The sequence below is a fragment of the Anabrus simplex genome, chromosome 3 (genome assembly GCF_040414725.1).
Source record: "Anabrus simplex isolate iqAnaSimp1 chromosome 3, ASM4041472v1, whole genome shotgun sequence".
NCBI classification, from domain to species: domain Eukaryota; kingdom Metazoa; phylum Arthropoda; class Insecta; order Orthoptera; family Tettigoniidae; genus Anabrus; species Anabrus simplex.
The window spans coordinates 224,594,426-224,613,592 of NC_090267.1; the positions used below are offsets into that span (position 1 = coordinate 224,594,426).

At 39.6% G+C, this 19,167-nt stretch overlaps 1 protein-coding gene across 1 annotated transcript in view; it reads left to right on the forward strand.

The window, feature by feature from the left end:
- The window catches only part of LOC136866754 (cilia- and flagella-associated protein 52), a 256,308-nt gene that overhangs the window by 199,872 nt on the left and 37,269 nt on the right, over window positions 1-19,167 (forward strand). The window lies entirely within an intron of this gene.

The window sequence follows — 19,167 nt, forward strand, 5'->3', positions numbered from 1 at the left end:
CGCTGTGTCAAGAAAATAAGGTGAAATTCTTTATGTTTCGCAGAGAACTTTGCTCTGCGTCATCAGAAGAAAATCTTGACTGTCCACGAGAAAGGCTTCTAAAACAATGAGCTTTGAATTTAGATTTTATAATAAAAGTGGAAATGGTACGTACATTCATCACCAGATGGCTCCCCAGGCATGATACGGTGCTAGCGTTTGAAGCGGAAGCTGACGTAACCATCAGAATCACTCTAAGAGGGTCACATAACATGTGTACGTAACGCATGACATTGACACAAGCCCGGAATGAAACATCTGGCGATGAGGAACGTACGAAATTGGAAAACACCGAGATGAAATAACAATAGTGAAGGGACAGGGAAGGGATCTACCTATGTAAATCCTTAATGGCTGGCATTCACATGACCCCACCACCGAAGCCGGTTTATGTGTACAGTTTCATCCATTGAGTTCATTCCTAACTTAGCCTTTATCTCCTCATTCTGAGTAACCTCCTGCTATTGTTCCCACTTGTTTGTACCAGCAGTCATTCTCGCTACTTTCATGTCTGTTACTTCTAACTTATGAATAAGATATCCTGAGTCCACCCAGCTTTCGCTCCGTAAAGCAAAGTTGGTCAGAAAACAGACCGATATAAAGATAGTTTCATCTGGGAGCTGATTTCCTTCTTACAGAATACTGTTGATTGCAACTGCGAGGTCACTCCATTAGCTTTACTATACCTTGATTCAATCTCACAAACTATATTACCATTCCGGGAGAACACACAACCTAAATACTTAAAATTATCTTCCTGTTCCAGCTTTGTATCACCAATCTGACATTCAATTCTGTTGAATTTCTTACCTACTGACATCAATTTAGTTTTTGAAAGGCTAATGTTCACACCCTACTCATCGCACCTATTTTCAAGTTCCAAGACATTAGACTGCAGGCTTTCGGCACAATTTGCCATTAAGACCAAGTCGTCATCATAGGCTTACAACATTTCCACCTAACTGAATCCCTCCCTGCCACTTTATACCTTTCAACAGATGATCCATGTAAACTATGAACAGCAAAGGTGAAAGATTACAGCCTTGTCTAAGCCCTGTAAGTACCCTGATCCAAGAACTCATTCTACCATCAATTCTCACTGCAGCCCAATTGTCAACATAAATGCCTTTGATTGATTTTAATAATCTACCTTTAATTCCTTAGTTCCCCCAGTATGGCGAACATCTCCTTTTTAAGATGTCAGTGAATACTTTGCCTGGTCTACTAATCAATGAGATACCTCAATAGTTGTTGCAATCCTTTCTGTTCCCTATGGATTCAGAAATTTTCTCACAAAACTGGAGTGTGTATCGTAGAGATATGATAGGAATGGTAGCAGGGGGAATATTCATTCTGGTGAAAGAAGAATTTTTATGCTACAAAAATGTTAAAGATGACAAATATAAAATTCTAGGTGTAAGGCTCATTTCTAAAGATAGTTAGGCAACTTGATGTCTTTGGAGTGTACAAACCGGGAAAGGGTAGCGCTGATGCTGATTCAGAATTATTTGATTAGATAATCAGTTATGTGGGAAACAACATGGAAAGGAATGCGATTGTAGTGGGAGATCTCTATTTACCAAATGTCAATTGGGAAGGTAATGCGAACGACAGGAAGCATGACCAACAAATGGTAAATAAGTTAATATGGGAAGGACAGTTGGTTCAGAAAGTAATGAAACCAACTACAGGGAAGAATATACATGACGTGGTGTTTGTAAAGCCAGATGAGCTCTATAGAGAAACCAAAGTAATAGATGGTATTAGTGATCACGAAGCTGTTTTTGTCGTAGTTAAAAATAAATGTGATAGAAAGGAAGGCCTTAAAAGTAGAACTATTAAGGCAGTTCTGTATGGCTGATAAAGCAGGCATGAGGGAGTTTTTAGAAAGTAACTATGATTGGTGGAAAACAATAAATAAAAATGTAAATCGACTCTGGGATGTCTTTAAAGCAATTGTTAAGGAATGTGAAAACATGTTTGTACCTTTAAAGGTGGTAAGGAATGGTAAAGTTCCACTTTATTATAACAAAGAAATAACTAGACTAAGCAGGAGGTCCATATTGGAAAGAAATAGTTTTTTTTTTTTTTAGAAATCGCTGTGGAAGTAAGGAGAAATTGAAGGAACTTAATAAGGAAATGGAATCTAGCAATGATCTCAGCTAAGGATAACATGATGGTAAGCATAATTGGCAATCATACAAATTTGAGTGAATAATGGAAGGGTATGTACAGGTACTTTAAGGCAGAAACAGGTTCCAAGAAGAACATTCCAGGAATCATTAATAAAGAAGTGGAGTGTGTATGTGAGGATCTTCAAAAACCAGAGGTATTCAGTCAGCAGCATGTAAAGATTGTTGGTTATTACAAGGATAATGACCAGGTACAGGAGGTGACTAATGCTAAAGAAGTATTGAAATTTACCTATGATAACAATGGCATTTACAATAAGATACAAAAGTTGAGAACTAGAAAAGCGGCTGGAATTGATCAGATTTCTGGGGATATACAAAAGAGAATGGGTTGGGATATAGTACCATATCTTAAGTACTTATTTGATTATTGTTTGCATGAAGGAGCTATACCAAATAAATGGAGAATTGCTATAGTAGCCCCTGTGTACAAAGGAATGGGTGATGGACATAAAGCTGAAAATTACAGGCCAGTCAGTTTGACATGCATTGCATTTAAGTTTTGGGAAAGCATTCTTTCTAATTATATATTAGACATGTTTGTGAAATTAATAACTGGTTCGAAAGAAGGCAGTTTGGGTTTAGGAAAGGTTATTCCACTGAAGCTCAACTTGTAGGATTCCAGCAAGATATAGCAGATATCTTCGATTCAGTAGGTCAAATGGATTGTATTGCGATTGATCTGCCTAAGGCATTTGATAGGGTGAATCATGGTAGACTACTGGCAAAAATGAGTGCAAGTGGACTAGACTAAAGAGTGACTGAATGGGTTGCTATATTTCTAGAAAATAGAACTCAGAGAATTAGAGTAGGCGAAGCTTTATCTGTCCCTGTAAAAATTAAGAGGGGAATTCCTAAAGGCAATTATGGTGCTAGGTTGAGCGAGTTTGAGGAGATGATGGTCTGTGGCCAGTTAGCTACGTCGTATGTGTTCCAAGCTTCATAGACCACAGGTATGCCCCATTGGAACAATAACAACTTGCAATGCGCGAAAACTCCTCCTTCGAAGCAATTCACAACACCACATCAGCCGAGCGTCTGTTATACAGATATTGCACACCCACCGGTTTCACCTGAACCATCTGCACTTACACCAGGAGCTCCATGCAACGATACATACGGTCTTTTACAGGGTCAAATAAACAAATCAGTCCTTGGAAGCTATCAAGTGTGCAACCTTACCACATCCCAGGCAGCTGGCTGTTAAAAAGAATTCTTATGTGGGATTCAAACCTCCTACCTCAAGTACTGTCCACTATCACATATCTCCCCGCCTGCTTGCCATGTGAGCTACTGCGACACTCAACATACGGCACCCACTTCCCAGCCTATACAGTACCGTGCTCCCAGTCTCTGCATGCACCTCCTGTTTTAAAGTACATGTTCTGCGTATCTCTACTCGTTTTACGAGTTCATTCGAGGTACCCATAGTGAATTAATGGTGGCACTCACGATTCCTGCTGTCTTCTAGCCCGTAAACACACATCTCATTATATTACCCCGGTTTAGGGAGAGGGACCGATGTCTTTCAGAATTGTAGTAAACGTGAGGGGATGCATAAAACTGGATCGCAAGGGGCTGGTGGACCACCCGATATATAAATGATATCAGTGAAGAAGTGGAATCTTAGATAAGGCTTTTTGCAGATGATGTTATTCTGTATAGGGTAATAAATAATTTACCCGATTGTGAGCAACTGCAAAAAGACGTTGATTATGTTGTGAGATGGACAGCAGGCAATGGTATGGTGATTAACGGGGTTAATAAATCAATCAATCAGTCAATCAATCAATCAATCAATACTGATCTGCATTTAGGGCAGTCGCCCAGGTGGCAGATTCCCTATCTGTTGCTTTCCTAGCCTATTCCTAAATGATTTCAAAGAAATTGGAAATTTATTGAACATCTCCCTTGGTAAGTTATTCCAATCCCTAACTCCCCTTCCTATAAATGAATATTTGCCTCAGTTTGTCCTCTTGAATTCCAACTTTATCTTCATATTGTGATCTTTCCTACTTTTATAAACGCCATTCAGACTTATTCGTCTACTAATGTCATTCCACGCCAGAACATACCACTTAGTTGAGCAGCTCTTCTTCTTTCTCTCAATTCTTCCCAACCCAAACATTGCAATATTTTTGTAATGCTACTCTTTTGTCGGAAATCACCCAGATCAAATCGAGCTGCTTTTCTTTGGATTTTTTCCAGTTCTTGAATCAGGTAATCCTGGTGAGGGTCCCATACACCGGAACCATACTCTAGTTGGGGTCTTACCAGAGACTTACATGCACTCTCCTTTACATCCTTACTACAACCCCTAAACACCCTCATAACAATGTGCAGAGATCTGTACCCTTTATTTACAATCCCATTTATGTGATTACCCCAATGAAGATCTTTCCTTATTTTAACACCTAGATACTTACAATGATCCCCAAAAGGAACTTTCACCCCATAAACGCAGTAATTAAAACTGAGAGGACTTTTCCTATTAGTGAAACTCACAACCTAACTTTTAACCCCGTTTATCAACATACCATTGCCTGCTCTCCATCTCACAACATTTTCAAGGTCACGTTGCAGTTGCTCACAATCTTGTAACTTATTTATCACTCTATAGAGAATAACATCATCTGCAAAAAGCCTTACCTCCGATTCCACTCCTTTACTCATATCATTTATATATATAAGAAAACATAAAGGTCCGAAAATACTGCCTTGAGGAATTCCCCTCTTAATTATTACAGGGTCAGATAAAGCTTCACCTACTCTAATTCTCTGAGATCTATTTTCTAGAAATATAGCAACCCATTCAGTCACTCTTTTGTCTAGTCCAATTGCACTCATTTTTGCCAGTAGTCTCCCATGATCCATCCTATCAAATGCTTTAGACAGGTCTATCGCGGTACAGTCCATTTGACATCCAGAATCCAAGTTATCTGCTATATATTGCTGTAATCCTACAAGTTGAGCTTCAGTGGAATAACCTTTCCTAAAACCGAATTGCCTTCTATCGAACCAGTTATTAATTTCACAAACATGTCTAATACAATCAGAAAGAATGCCTTCCCAAAGCTTACATATAATGCATGTCAAACTTACTGGCCTGTAATTTTCAGCTTTATGTCTATCACACTTTCCTTTATACACAGGGGCTACTATAGCAACTCTCCATTCATCTGGTATAGCTCCTCCGACCAAACAATAATCAAATAAGTACTTCAGATATGGTACTATATCCCAACCCATTATCTTTAGTATATCCCCAGAAATCTGATCAATTCCAGCCGCTTTTCTAGTTTTCAACTTTTGTATCTTATTGTAAATGTCATTGTTATCATATGTAAATTTTATTACTTCCTTGGCCTTAGTCTCCTCCTCTATCTCGACATCATCCTTGTAGTTGGGCATAGATATCAAGGATAATTAAATAAAAAACCACCTATTCAATACTTTCCACGTTTAATGTGGTTATTATCTACATGATTTTATGTAGACTCGTTTGGTCAGGTACATGTTTCACCCATTATTTTGGGCATCTTCAGCCTGTAAACAACCTTTAGGTCAAGGTTTGGGACCTTTTTAACTAATATAAACATACTAATATATACACTATATACAACATATTGAAACGGTAACACCCTACGAGCATTCACGTTTCATTCTTTTATTAAGAGAAGCTCGCTAACACCCGGCCGTAAGCCTTTAAAACTTGCGCTGAGCGCACAGGCATAATGGGAACTGCGAGCTAGTTCGCGACGTTCCAGAACACCGGCCAAGGACAAGCGACGTCACGCAGAAGGTTCCTTCGTGTTCCATTGCTGCATGAACGAAATATAAGCGAGTCGCCAGCCTGGGGTAAGGCAGAATGTAAGCAGAGAGAGAGAGAGTGTGCGGTATGCAGCGGCAGTGTGCTGAAGGCAGAGAGTGGAGTGAGTCGGCAGTAAGCCGTAAGTTCAGTGAGTGTGTGCAAATAAGCACGTCACGACATAATTCGTCTCTCGGTCCGGCTGTATATTTGAGTTCAGAATGTTCGTGTTTCTAGCCAGCCTTGATTTCATTTAAAGACTGTGTTCTCGCATAAACTGTGCCAGCTTTGAGTCCATTTAAAGACTGTGTTCTCGCATAAACTGTGCCAGCTTTGAGTTCATTTAAAGACTGTGTTCTCGCATAAACTGTGCCAGCTTTGAGTTCATTTAAAGACTGTGTTTTCGCATAAACTGTGCCAGCTTTGAGTTCATTTAAAGACTATGTTTTCGCATAAACTGTGCTAGCTTTGAGTTCATTTAAAGACTGTGTTCTCGCCAGCTTGAATTCATTTAAAGACTGTGTTCTCACATAAACTGTGCCAGCTTTGAATTCGTTTAAAGACTGTGTTCTCGCCAGCTTGAATTCATTTAAAGACTGTGTTCTCACATAAACTGTGCCAGCTTTGAATTCGTTTAAAGACTGTGTTCTTGCATTAATTGTGCCAGCTTTGAATTCGTTTAAAGACTGTGTTCTTGCATTAATTGTGCCAGCTTTGAATTCGTTTAAAGACTGTGTTCTCACATAAACTGTGCCAACTTTGAATTCGTTTAAAGACTGTGTTCTTGCATTAATTGTGCCAGCTTTGAATTCGTTTAAAGACTGTGTTCTCGCCAGCTTGAATTCATTTAAAGACTGTGTTCTCCCATAAACGGTGCCAGCTTTGAATTCGTTTAAAAACTGTGTTCTCGCATTAATTGTGTCAGCTTTTTTTCATTTAAAGACTGTGTTCTTGCATTAACTGTGCCAGCATTAATTTCGTTCAAAGACTGTGTGAAAGCAGCGGTAGTATTTCTAGCCAGCCCCAATTTCATTTAAAGACTATGTCTATCCGTTGAACTGTGTTGCATTATGATCTTAAGTGCCAGTGTTAATCTGAAAATCACGACGCACGGGAATTTGGACTGTCATTTATTTCAACAAATGTATTATGCTGGTGGAGTACAGTGCAGAGACTGTACTCGATAAATTTAATTTTCTTTATGAAGTGCTTGATCACCGCACCTCGGAAGGTTCTAGATTGTTTCATTTGCGTATTATTCCCAATACGAACTGTGACTCTAACTTTATCCTTGCTACTGTGGGAACTATTTCGGCGTGCTTCGCCATAGGGAAGTGTCACACCAGTACCCCATGACGTCAAATGTGGAAGCTCCACATTTCCCCGTTCCTGCCTCTGGTTCGAGTCATCAACACTAATACAAACACCAACGACGGAAGACAACGCCGACGCCGACCGCAAGACGACGCAGCCGCCGCGGGACAACGTCCTCTTTACGCCCTCAGGGACAAATCTACAATTCAGCTATAAAAGGTGACATAATTATTTGCCTATTTATTGAATAAACTAAAGGATCCACTTAATCATGAATTTTTCTTTCACTACCCTTCTCTCTTACTCTCTTAGCATGGGCCGTACACGCCTTGTCGTTCCTCATGCTCTCCGATAAACTGAAGTACGGGCGTTCCTGTTACAGAGAGAAGGTAGTGAATAGTGGCACCCGTGACGTTGGGGCCAGATTAAAGAGAGTAAAGTGATAAAAATTAACTTTGAAATCAGTGATATCTTAACTTACCAATTCAAATAAAAGTGCATAGTACGTACGTTAATTCCAGTTCAGTGAATGTGTTAACATTTTACGAAGTTCAATTCAATGACTTTGACGAAATTTTAAACTTTTGGCACAGAACTCTGATTAAGTTTATGGCACAAGTGATTTTTTTTTCTCTTGTTATGTAAAACATTTCAGGCATAATATTTATGCACAGTCTCATATAAATTTTTGATATTTATGTCAGTGAAACATTGAACTTTACCATTGGACAATAATGGTGATATTTAATTTTATGCACAAGTGTTTGATATTTTGTGTTGGTGAGATTTTGAACTTTACTATTGGACAATAATGGTGATATTTAATTTTATGCATAAGTGTTTGATATTTTGTGTTGGTGAAATTTTGAACTTTACCATTGGACAATAATGGTGATTTTACGTATGAGGTGAATGATTGTATTTTCTGCATTCTGTGAAAATAACGACATTAATATGGAAAATATACTAGCTGCCATTGAGGCTTTAAAAATCAGTCTAAACGACAGGATTACGGAAAGTAACACTAATCTCGGGCGTAGGATTGCTGAATCTAATAACACTTTAGGAGCTCAACTTAAAGAATCTAACGCGGCCCTGGAAGCCACTAAGGCTAGTATAGGTCAACTTAGGGAGTCTAATGAAGTAACTAATCGTAGTATCACTCAACTAAAGGAGGCTAATGAAGTAACTAATCGTAATATCACTCAACTAAGGGAGGCTAATGATGCCAACATTGTAAAATTGACAGAATCTGTTGATCAAAAATTTGCAGAAGTTAATAATAATTTGGAACGTAGGCTCAATAGTGCAGGTGCCGAAATTGAAAAAAGATTTAAAGAATCTAACAAAAGAATGGATTCTAAGTTTACAGAAATAAATGAAAGATTAACACGTGACTTAGAAACCATTAAGCAAGATATAAAATCACAGGTGGCGGAGGACTTAAAACTTGCTTTCCCGTCTTCTTCTCAGGAGGTCCTTAAAGAAGTAGAAAGCTTAAAGGAAGAATTTCAAGAGTCCCATGCTCAATTATCTCTTGCGCAAACTAAAATCGCGTCTATTCAAGACAAACTTCATGAATCTGTTAAAAATAATTTCATGAAGTTGGGAAACGAAATTACTCTTCTGAAAAGTCAGCAAGAGGAGGCCGATAAACGTGTTAAGACTCAGTTAGATAATGCTCACACGCAGATTACTCGTATCTGTCGCGACGTAGCAGAAGTCAAGACCGACATAGAAAAGGAGGTCAAGGAAATTGAGAATTCCGTACAGGGGAAAATTAAAACCCTAAAACTTGAACTCCAAGGAGGTATAGAAGCTCTCAACAGCAAAGTATCGCAAATCGAACAGGAGGTTTCATCATCTAGCCTTCACAACACTAGTGGAGAATCCATGAATGTTTCCACAGTTTTTAAAATAACTGAGGAAAAACCAGCCAAATTTTCGGGGAAGGAAGAGTATACTGCTAAGGAGTTTCTCCTCAACCTCGAAGAATTCTTTCAAGAAAATCACGTTAAGACCGACCGTCGTTTACGAATAGCATCTCGATTGTTAGAAGGCAAGGCGTTAATGTGGTTTACCGCTTTTAAATTCAGTATTAACACTTACGAAGAATTTAAGGAAGCCTTACTTAGACGATTTTGGAGTGCTGAGGCTCAGCACCTGATAAAACTTCAATTATACTCTAGAAAGTATAACACGTCCGTCAATTCCTCGCGATACTCAGATTATCTCATATCTCAGCTTAAAAAGATGCAGTTTTTCGACCCTCCTTTACCGGAGCAAGAACTTATTCAGGTCATAACGCTGCAATTTCCACCAAATGTTCAGGAAATATTGGTGGCAGCAAACGTCCAGGACTTGGAGCAGCTCGATGATGTCCTGAGGAAACTTGATACTGCGCACACTCAGAGCGCAGCAAAAGCAGGTCGAACCAAAGAAACTATAACCAACTTTACGGAAATGAAAACTCCGGTTCAAGTAAATCTAGAACCGCGAGAAGAAAGAGAAACTCGCCGAGATATTCCGTTTCGGTATAGAAGATCTAGGAATCGTCCCTACGAAGGGAGGGCTAAGTTTCAACCTGGACCTTCATGGAGGCAGGCAGCTAACCAACCCAATGATAATAGGAACTCCCAGCGGGAAGAATTAGAGAAACGTTGGAGAGAGACTATGGAATATGTAAGGAATAAGAACAGGGAAGAGGGCTTACCTGGAGCAGCTTCTTTGGAATACCAGGCAGAGATGCAGAGAAGAAATGAGAGAACGGAAATGGATCCAAGAGCTACGGGTACCAAAAAAAAAACTTTGTCGAAGCAATAAAGAGATTGCCTGAAAACCCGGAGGGAGGAGAGGTAGTATGTAGTGCACTCATTAACCATTGGTATTTAGAGGATGCAGATTTACTATATGAGGATTCAACACCACGACAGCCTCAGATACAACGCGGCTTACCGATCATTATCATTTAGTTAGGCAATATGATTGTCCACTCTTTAGTAGACTCAGGATCGCAGGCCTCACTAATTTCGCAGAAATTAATAGATGTGGCGCAGGAGACGACCTACATCTCCATCTTGCCGGTTGCTCAAGTTAAGGTTAAAGGCATAGTTCCGGACAAAGCTATTAAATGCAAATTCCAGGCGTTTCTTGAGTTAGAAATTGGTGGTGTTAAGTTCCAACATCTATTTTTGATTTTGACGCAAATGAAATTTGACTTAATTCTTGGATCAGACTTTCTCATTCAACATGGGGGAATCATTGATTATCCCGCTAATGTGATTAAATTTTTCCACGTCGAATCTGTAGGGCTACAGTTGGTTACTTATAATGACGTGAAGAATCCGGAATGTGAGACCCCGGTGGGCATAGTAGAAGGCAAGATGAGCGAGGCTCCGCCTGTCGAAGAAAGCGTCCACGAAGAGGGGCGACCCGAGGAAGTGGGACCCGTAGAGGACCAGATGGCGTCCATTATCGATGATGAGTTTAACGAGGACCACTACAACTTCACGCTTTTCGCCAATGTAGCTGAAAGCCCAGATTACGATGATGATGAAGTAATAAAGGCAATCCAAGAGCTTTTCAAGAAGTTTCCAGATGTATTTTCCGAGAAACCTGGAGTCATTAAGGGTTTCAAGCACCACTTAGATGTTACTGACACATCACCTTATAAGAAACGGCCTTATCCGATACCCATGAAGTACTTGGAAGAAGCACGGGTCATCATTAAACAGATGGAGAATGATGGAATCATATCAAAATGCGTCACACCTTATATTAATCCTCTGGCCATAGTAAGAAAACCAAATGGTAATCTGCGCATATGCCTCGATGCGAGGGCTTTGAACGATAGGCTTGTGCTAGAATATGACCACCCTCCCCTTCTCCGGGATGTAATTAGGAGATTTCATAACATGAAAGTATTTTCTGCTATGGACATGGCTTCTTCATATTTTCACATTTTATTGGATGAAGATAGTCGGAAATTTACCAGATTCATCTTTGATAATGTCACTTATGCCTTTAATAGACTCCCTTTTGGCATTAAGAACTCTGGTGCAGTTCTTATCAGAGCCTTAGAGGAACAACTCTCCGATGAAGTAAAGGCAATCACCACCATTTATGTGGACGATATCATCATCGCGTCCGAGTCCCTGGAACAACATGTACGAGATGTTCATAAGGTGTTGGAGGAATTACAGACCAAGAACTTTAAAATTAACGCCAAGAAAAGCCAGTTTTTCAAAACTGAAGTTTTGTTTTTAGGCCATCTTATTGGAGGGAATGGGATCAAGCCCAATCCGGCTAAGATTCAATGTATTCTAGAATTTCCTAAACCCACAAGAATGAAACACATCAGGCAATTCTTAGGCCTCTGCCAGTTCTTCGCGCAGCATTGCCCTAATTTTACTGAAACGGTAGCACCCCTGCAGCAGTTATTGAGGAAGAACAACAGGTGGAAGTGGACTGATGTCTGCGATAAAGCATTTGTGGCGACAAAACAGATGTTGAAAGACAATGTTCAACTGGCCTATCCTAATTACGAGCTACCCTTTTATATTGAATGTGACGCCAGTCGCATAGGGATCGGTGCAGCTCTTTTCCAAATTGATCCAAGGGAACCTGAAGTCCGCATCTTTCTCTCGTTCATGAGCCGCAAGTTGAGACCCCATGAAAAGGCTTATACGATAACAGAGTTAGAAGCCCTTGCCGTAGTACATTCTCTCATTTACTGGAAGAAAATAATCTTTGGATATCCGGTGATTATTTGCACAGATCATCAAGCACTGACATTTATTCTCAAGTCAGACATTACAAGCGAACGGATAACCCGATGGGCGCTGTTTATACAGCAATTTGATATCACTGTTGTTCACAGGCCCGGAAGGAAAAATATCCTAGCCGACGCATTAAGTCGGAATCCGACAGATGAGGTTTCGATCCATGCGATTGAAGTCATGAATGTTGAAGATGAAGAGTTCTTGCGACGACTAAAGTATCTAGCGCAAGCTCAAGGAAGAGATCCTCTAAGCCATAAGCTGATTCGTTTTTTAAAAGGATTTATCCCTCAAGACGACGACGAGTATCCTCGTATATCTAGGATAGCTCAAAATTTTTGCTACCATGATGGCCTACTTCACAAGTACGTCGACCTCGCTAGAACAACAGATCGTATTTATGACCCTCCTCAAATAAGGACTGCTATTATATGGCATTGCCATTCCATTTCTGGACACGCCGGTACGGACAAGGTCCTAAACCTGATTAGAGAAAGGTTTACGTGGGAATACTTACGCCGTGACATCCGTAACACCATTAGGACTTGTGATATTTGTCAAAGGATCAAGCCCAATAACAGGCTCCTCCGAGAATATCCACGACCTCTAATACCTGAAAAACCTGGCCAGATCTTCGCAATGGACCTATATGGACCTTTGCCCAAGGCGTTACGTGCCAACAGATACATTGTTGTCACCATAGATGCATTTTCTAAATACACTATGTTGCTTCCAATTCAGAAGGCAAATACCGGGAACATTCTCCGCAGGATCCGTCGAAACATCATTCCCGAGATGGGCAAGCCGGAATTTCTCTTAACAGACCATGGAAGTCAGTTTACCTCCATGGAATTCCAAGTTGCACTGGAAGAACTTGAGATAAGGCATATCATGAACTCCATCCGACACCCGGAAGCCAACCCAGCCGAACGGGTTATGCCAGAAATTGCCAGATTCTGTAGATTGTATTGTGGACAACAGCATTGGAAGTGGGTTGAAGTTCTGCCCATTATGCAAAGGATCGTCAATACCACCATGCATGAGTCTATTCAGGACATCCCTTTAAGTGTACATAAAGGCCTCACCCCTGACAGACCTTGGGATCGAGTTTTGCCTGATCAACCTGACGCAGCAGTGAGCCAACAAGCTCGCATTACCAAGGCACTTCGGCAATTACGACATGCTGCTCAAGTCCGAGAAAAGAAGTTACGACATCACAAGTTTCGACAACCCTTACAAGTGGATGACCGAGTATTAATACGCAAGCCTGCAGTTTCACACCCTGACCAGGGAATTTACGCCAAATTTTGTCCCTTGTTCATAGGACCCTTCAAGATACTTACCGCACTAGATAATGGTGCCTATGAAGTAGGAAGGGCAGATGGCGACATTGAGGGAATCTTCAACTCAGCCAATCTCAAGAAATACTTTACTAGGAGATGAGCGAAAGAAAATCGCCCAGCAATTTTCTTTTTCCCGAGCAGGGGGGGAGATGAAACGGTAACACCCTACGAGCATTCACGTTTCATTCTTTTATTAAGAGAAGCTCGTTAACACCCGGCCGTAAGCCTTTAAAACTTGCGCTGAGCGCACAGGCATAATGGGAACTGCGAGCTAGTTCGCGACGTTCCAGAACACCGGCCAAGGACAAGCGACGTCACGCAGAAGGTTCCTTCGTGTTCCATTGCTGCATGAACGAAATATAAGCGAGTCGCCAGCCTGGGGTAAGGCAGAATGTAAGCAGAGAGAGAGAGAGTGTGCGGTATGCAGCGGCAGTGTGCTGAAGGCAGAGAGTGGAGTGAGTCGGCAGTAAGCCGTAAGTTCAGTGAGTGTGTGCAAATAAGCACGTCACGACATAATTCGTCTCTCGGTCCGGCTGTATATTTGAGTTCAGAATGTTCGTGTTTCTAGCCAGCCTTGATTTCATTTAAAGACTGTGTTCTCGCATAAACTGTGCCAGCTTTGAGTCCATTTAAAGACTGTGTTCTCGCATAAACTGTGCCAGCTTTGAGTTCATTTAAAGACTGTGTTCTCGCATAAACTGTGCCAGCTTTGAGTTCATTTAAAGACTGTGTTTTCGCATAAACTGTGCCAGCTTTGAGTTCATTTAAAGACTACGTTTTCGCATAAACTGTGCTAGCTTTGAGTTCATTTAAAGACTGTGTTCTCGCCAGCTTGAATTCATTTAAAGACTGTGTTCTCACATAAACTGTGCCAGCTTTGAATTCGTTTAAAGACTGTGTTCTCGCCAGCTTGAATTCATTTAAAGACTGTGTTCTCACATAAACTGTGCCAGCTTTGAATTCGTTTAAAGACTGTGTTCTTGCATTAATTGTGCCAGCTTTGAATTCGTTTAAAGACTGTGTTCTTGCATTAATTGTGCCAGCTTTGAATTCGTTTAAAGACTGTGTTCTCACATAAACTGTGCCAACTTTGAATTCGTTTAAAGACTGTGTTCTTGCATTAATTGTGCCAGCTTTGAATTCGTTTAAAGACTGTGTTCTCGCCAGCTTGAATTCATTTAAAGACTGTGTTCTCCCATAAACGGTGCCAGCTTTGAATTCGTTTAAAAACTGTGTTCTCGCATTAATTGTGTCAGCTTTTTTTCATTTAAAGACTGTGTTCTTGCATTAACTGTGCCAGCATTAATTTCGTTCAAAGACTGTGTGAAAGCAGCGGTAGTATTTCTAGCCAGCCCCAATTTCATTTAAAGACTATGTCTATCCGTTGAACTGTGTTGCATTATGATCTTAAGTGCCAGTGTTAATCTGAAAATCACGACGCACGGGAATTTGGACTGTCATTTATTTCAACAAATGTATTATGCTGGTGGAGTACAGTGCAGAGACTGTACTCGATAAATTTAATTTTCTTTATGAAGTGCTTGATCACCGCACCTCGGAAGGTTCTAGATTGTTTCATTTGCGTATTATTCCCAATACGAACTGTGACTCTAACTTTATCCTTGCTACTGTGGGAACTATTTCGGCGTGCTTCGCCATAGGGAAGTGTCACACCAGTACCCCATGACGTCAAATGTGGAAGCTCCACATTTCCCCGTTCCTGCCTCTGGTTCGAGTCATCAACACTAATACAAACACCAACGACGGAAGACAACGCCGACGCCGACCGCAAGACGACGCAGCCGCCGCGGGACAACGTCCTCTTTACGCCCTCAGGGACAAATCTACAATTCAGCTATAAAAGGTGACATAATTATTTGCCTATTTATTGAATAAACTAAAGGATCCACTTAATCATGAATTTTTCTTTCACTACCCTTCTCTCTTACTCTCTTAGCATGGGCCGTACACGCCTTGTCGTTCCTCATGCTCTCCGATAAACTGAAGTACGGGCGTTCCTGTTACAATATACATTATATACAATATATACAAACATAAGTCAATACAGTAAAGTTTTTTTGGTCCTAATCTATTTAATATGGAAAATGTCCAAAACTAAAATGGATCTTCTTTTCGGTGAAGAGGATTGCAAATCGGGGTTTATGTGACCCCTATATCATATTAAGTACTTGACGTATCGTGTCTGGTGACAGGATGTGTCGTCAACAATAAGTGGAGATTTGAACTGATTGTAGGTTGGTCAAGATTGAAAATATAAATTTAAATTGAATGTGTTTTAACTTGGCAGTTCTGGTTAACTTAAAATGTTCAAAACTAAAAATAAAATGAAACGGATCTTCTTTTTCTTGAGAAGGGGTGATATTAAAACTGGAGCTTGTTTGACCCACGATTTTCATTTTCATGTTCTTGACGTAACTAATATTTAAATGTGTTGTCGTGTACAAGTGGAGATTCAAAAGCCGATTGTTGTAGGTAGACTGGTCAAAAACGTTGTGAATGAAACTGTTAGCGTCTTGACTTTGGGTCTCATGTAACGTCAAGGAATTGACAAGAGTACAATATTTAGCTGTTTCATAGTTTTAGGCTGCTGCTTAATTGGGAAGAGACATCCTAGACACTTGATACAGTCTTGTGTGAAAATTGTTCCCGTTGATGTGTTGCTTGGTCTTTGGGAGGGATCTTAAGAATATCTGTAATGAAGTAGAAAATAATTTTGAATTAAAAATTGTTTGAGCACGCGTTGTGATAAAATGTATTAAATTAACACCTCTTAACTGTAAAATGACTTACTTGTTCAGTTAATACTAGATGGATCTGTCTGTTCCGGCAGCGCCTGTCTTGTCACCATTTCTACTCCTGGTGTTGTAATGGTGCGGTAATGGAGGGGCGGGGCATGGAGGGAGAGTGGGGGTAGGCTGGTCTATGGGCGTGTGTGCTGTTGCTGGAGGGGAGTTTCTAGAAGCAATATGGGCGGGTTTAACTTTTGGCATGATGGATGAAGCATTTGAGTGTGGAGATTTAAATAAATGAGGGATTTTGTTTTGATCTGAATTCACGATATTAATTAATCTAGGTGTTAATTCGTACAAAGGATTTTTAATTTCATTGACGTCGTTGAGATTTTTATTTTTATTGTAGGTTTGGTCTAAAAAGATGTGTAGGTTTTCCAGTTCATTCATTAATTTCCCTTTACCTATGCTTCTAATGATGGTAAGATCTTTCTCTATGGATGTAAAGTGATGGCCCGTTTCTCTCATATGTTGGCTCATCGCTGAGTACTTATTGTGTTTTTGAGCGTTATAATGTTCCAGATATCTCGTGTTAAAGCTGCGGCCAGTCTGTCCGATATAAGAAAAACCACATTGTGTACATGTTAGTTTATATATGCCGGACCTTGAATAATGGTTGCTATTGTGATTGACCTTGTTGTGGTTAAAAAACATGTTTCGATTAGTGTTAACTGTCCTGAAGGCTATATTGATATTGTGTTTCTTTAAAGTATTTGCGATCTGATGGACGGCTGGGTTGTTATATGTAAATGTGGCGAAACTGGTTTTTTTTAGGTTTTTCTGGGATGAGGTTAGTGGACAATTTAATTTTGATTTTATTAATCAAACGGTTGACCATATCTATTTTAAACCCGTTCAGTTGAGCAAGATTCCTTATGTACTTCAGTTCAATTTTTAAATTGTTGGGAGAAAGAGGAATTTTTAAAGCTCTATAAATTAAATTATAGAAAGAGGCTTGTTTTTGGGACTTGGGGTGTATGGATGAATTCATAATAGTTAAGGGAGAGTGTGTAGGTTTCCTGTATATTCGAAAATCGAAGGTATTATGTCCGCGTGTAATAGTTAAGTCCAAAAAGTTTAATGAGTTCCTAACCTCATCCTCTTTAGTAAACTTAACATTGGGGTCAATTTTGTTTAGGGACTCCAAGATCTCGTCACTATTAGTGACATTTTTGTCGAAAATTATGAAGGTATCGTCTACAAATCTCAGCCATAAACATACGCCTTTTATTTGTGTTATAATTTTTGTGTGTTCTATTGTGTCCATATAAATGTCTGCTAAGATGCCAGAAAGAGGGTCGCCCATCGCTAAGCCTTTTTGTTGGTAAAACTTTCCATTGAAAGAGAAAAAGTTGTTGCTTAAGACAAAATTTAATATCTTCATGAATTCTTCAATTTCCATCTTACTAAGGCCGCTGTGTTTATTGATATTATCACTGATAATTCTTACAGTTTCTTTGGTAGGGATGTTTGGGTACATATTTACGACGTCATAGGAGCACATTGAGTGATTGGGGCGCAGCTTAAACTTGTTTAAAATTTCGCAAAAAGTGAATGAATTTTTTAAAGGGTGTTTATTATTGAATACGTAATGTTTTTTTAGAAAGCCGTGAATAAATTTTGATACTTTATAGGTGGGGCTGTTTCTACAGTTTATAGTGGGCGTATTGGAATGTCCTTCTTATGAATCTTTGGTAAGGCTCTGGCTGTCGGAATACTAGGGTTCATGTTAAAAAGTTTTTGTTGTTCTTGTTCATTGAAAAGAAAGTTAGAACTTCTTATTAGAGTTTTTAGATTTCGCTGAATTCTCGTGGTTGGATCTTTGTTGACTATTGTGTATATTTTGTCCTTAAAAAAGTCTTCTGTTTTTTGAATGTATGTGTTTTGATCTAGGAGAACTGTGGATCCTCCTTTGTCCGCTTTTGTGACAATAATGTTGTTGTCGTCTATTTTCTTTTTTACGTTCTGGAACAATTTTTTGTGGTCGAAATTTGAATATGCGTTTATTTCTTCCGCTAGTTTTGGTAGTTTCTTTTTTACCTCAAATCTGGTATCATTTTGTGTTTCTAAAGGGAGTTTAGAAATGTTAGCCTCGATCTCAGCTACTGTGTTGATAATATCCGTTTCTTTTTTCTTGCTAGGCCAGTTATGTTTTAAGCCTTTATTCAAGATCCCCATTTCTTCTTCAGAGAACTGTACGTCTGTCAAATTAACTACTGTGGGTGTATTGTTCTGTGAGGGAGCCGCTTTTTGCGTGTCTGAACTGCGTTTTGGTAATCGTGATTGGGATGCTTTTAATTGAGATAGTTTCTTGTCGAGAGTAACTTGCTTCCTATCCAATAAAGCAATCAGTTTATTGTCCACATGTAGCTGGAAAGAGTTCCATTCTAACGGATGTAAAGCCTGAGCTAACGCTAAATGAACTCTATATAACTGCAGATTTAAAAGCGACTTCTTTTTATATGACGCTTTAATTTCATTTCTTAACCAAATGTCGTTGACCTTGTTTTGAACTCTAATCAAACTTTGGTTAGATAAGTTTTTTCGCTGTGTAGGTTTCAAAAATTTTGGGATCAATTTTAGTTCTAGACACTGTTTTAGAAAGGCTATGTCTTTAGTTAGTTTACAAATCTTGACCTTAAGGTTGAAGTACCTATTTAAACGGTATTTTGCCTGGTTGGCTACCAAATTACAAGTAACAACTCTCAACTTGTAAATCATCCTTGTAACCAACAATCTTTACATACTGCTGACTGAATACTTCTGCCTTTTGAAGATCCTCACAAACACACTCCCCTTGTTCATTAATTATTCCTGGAATGTCCTTCTTGGAACCTGTTTCTGCCTTAAAATACTCATACATACCCTTCCATTTTTCACTAA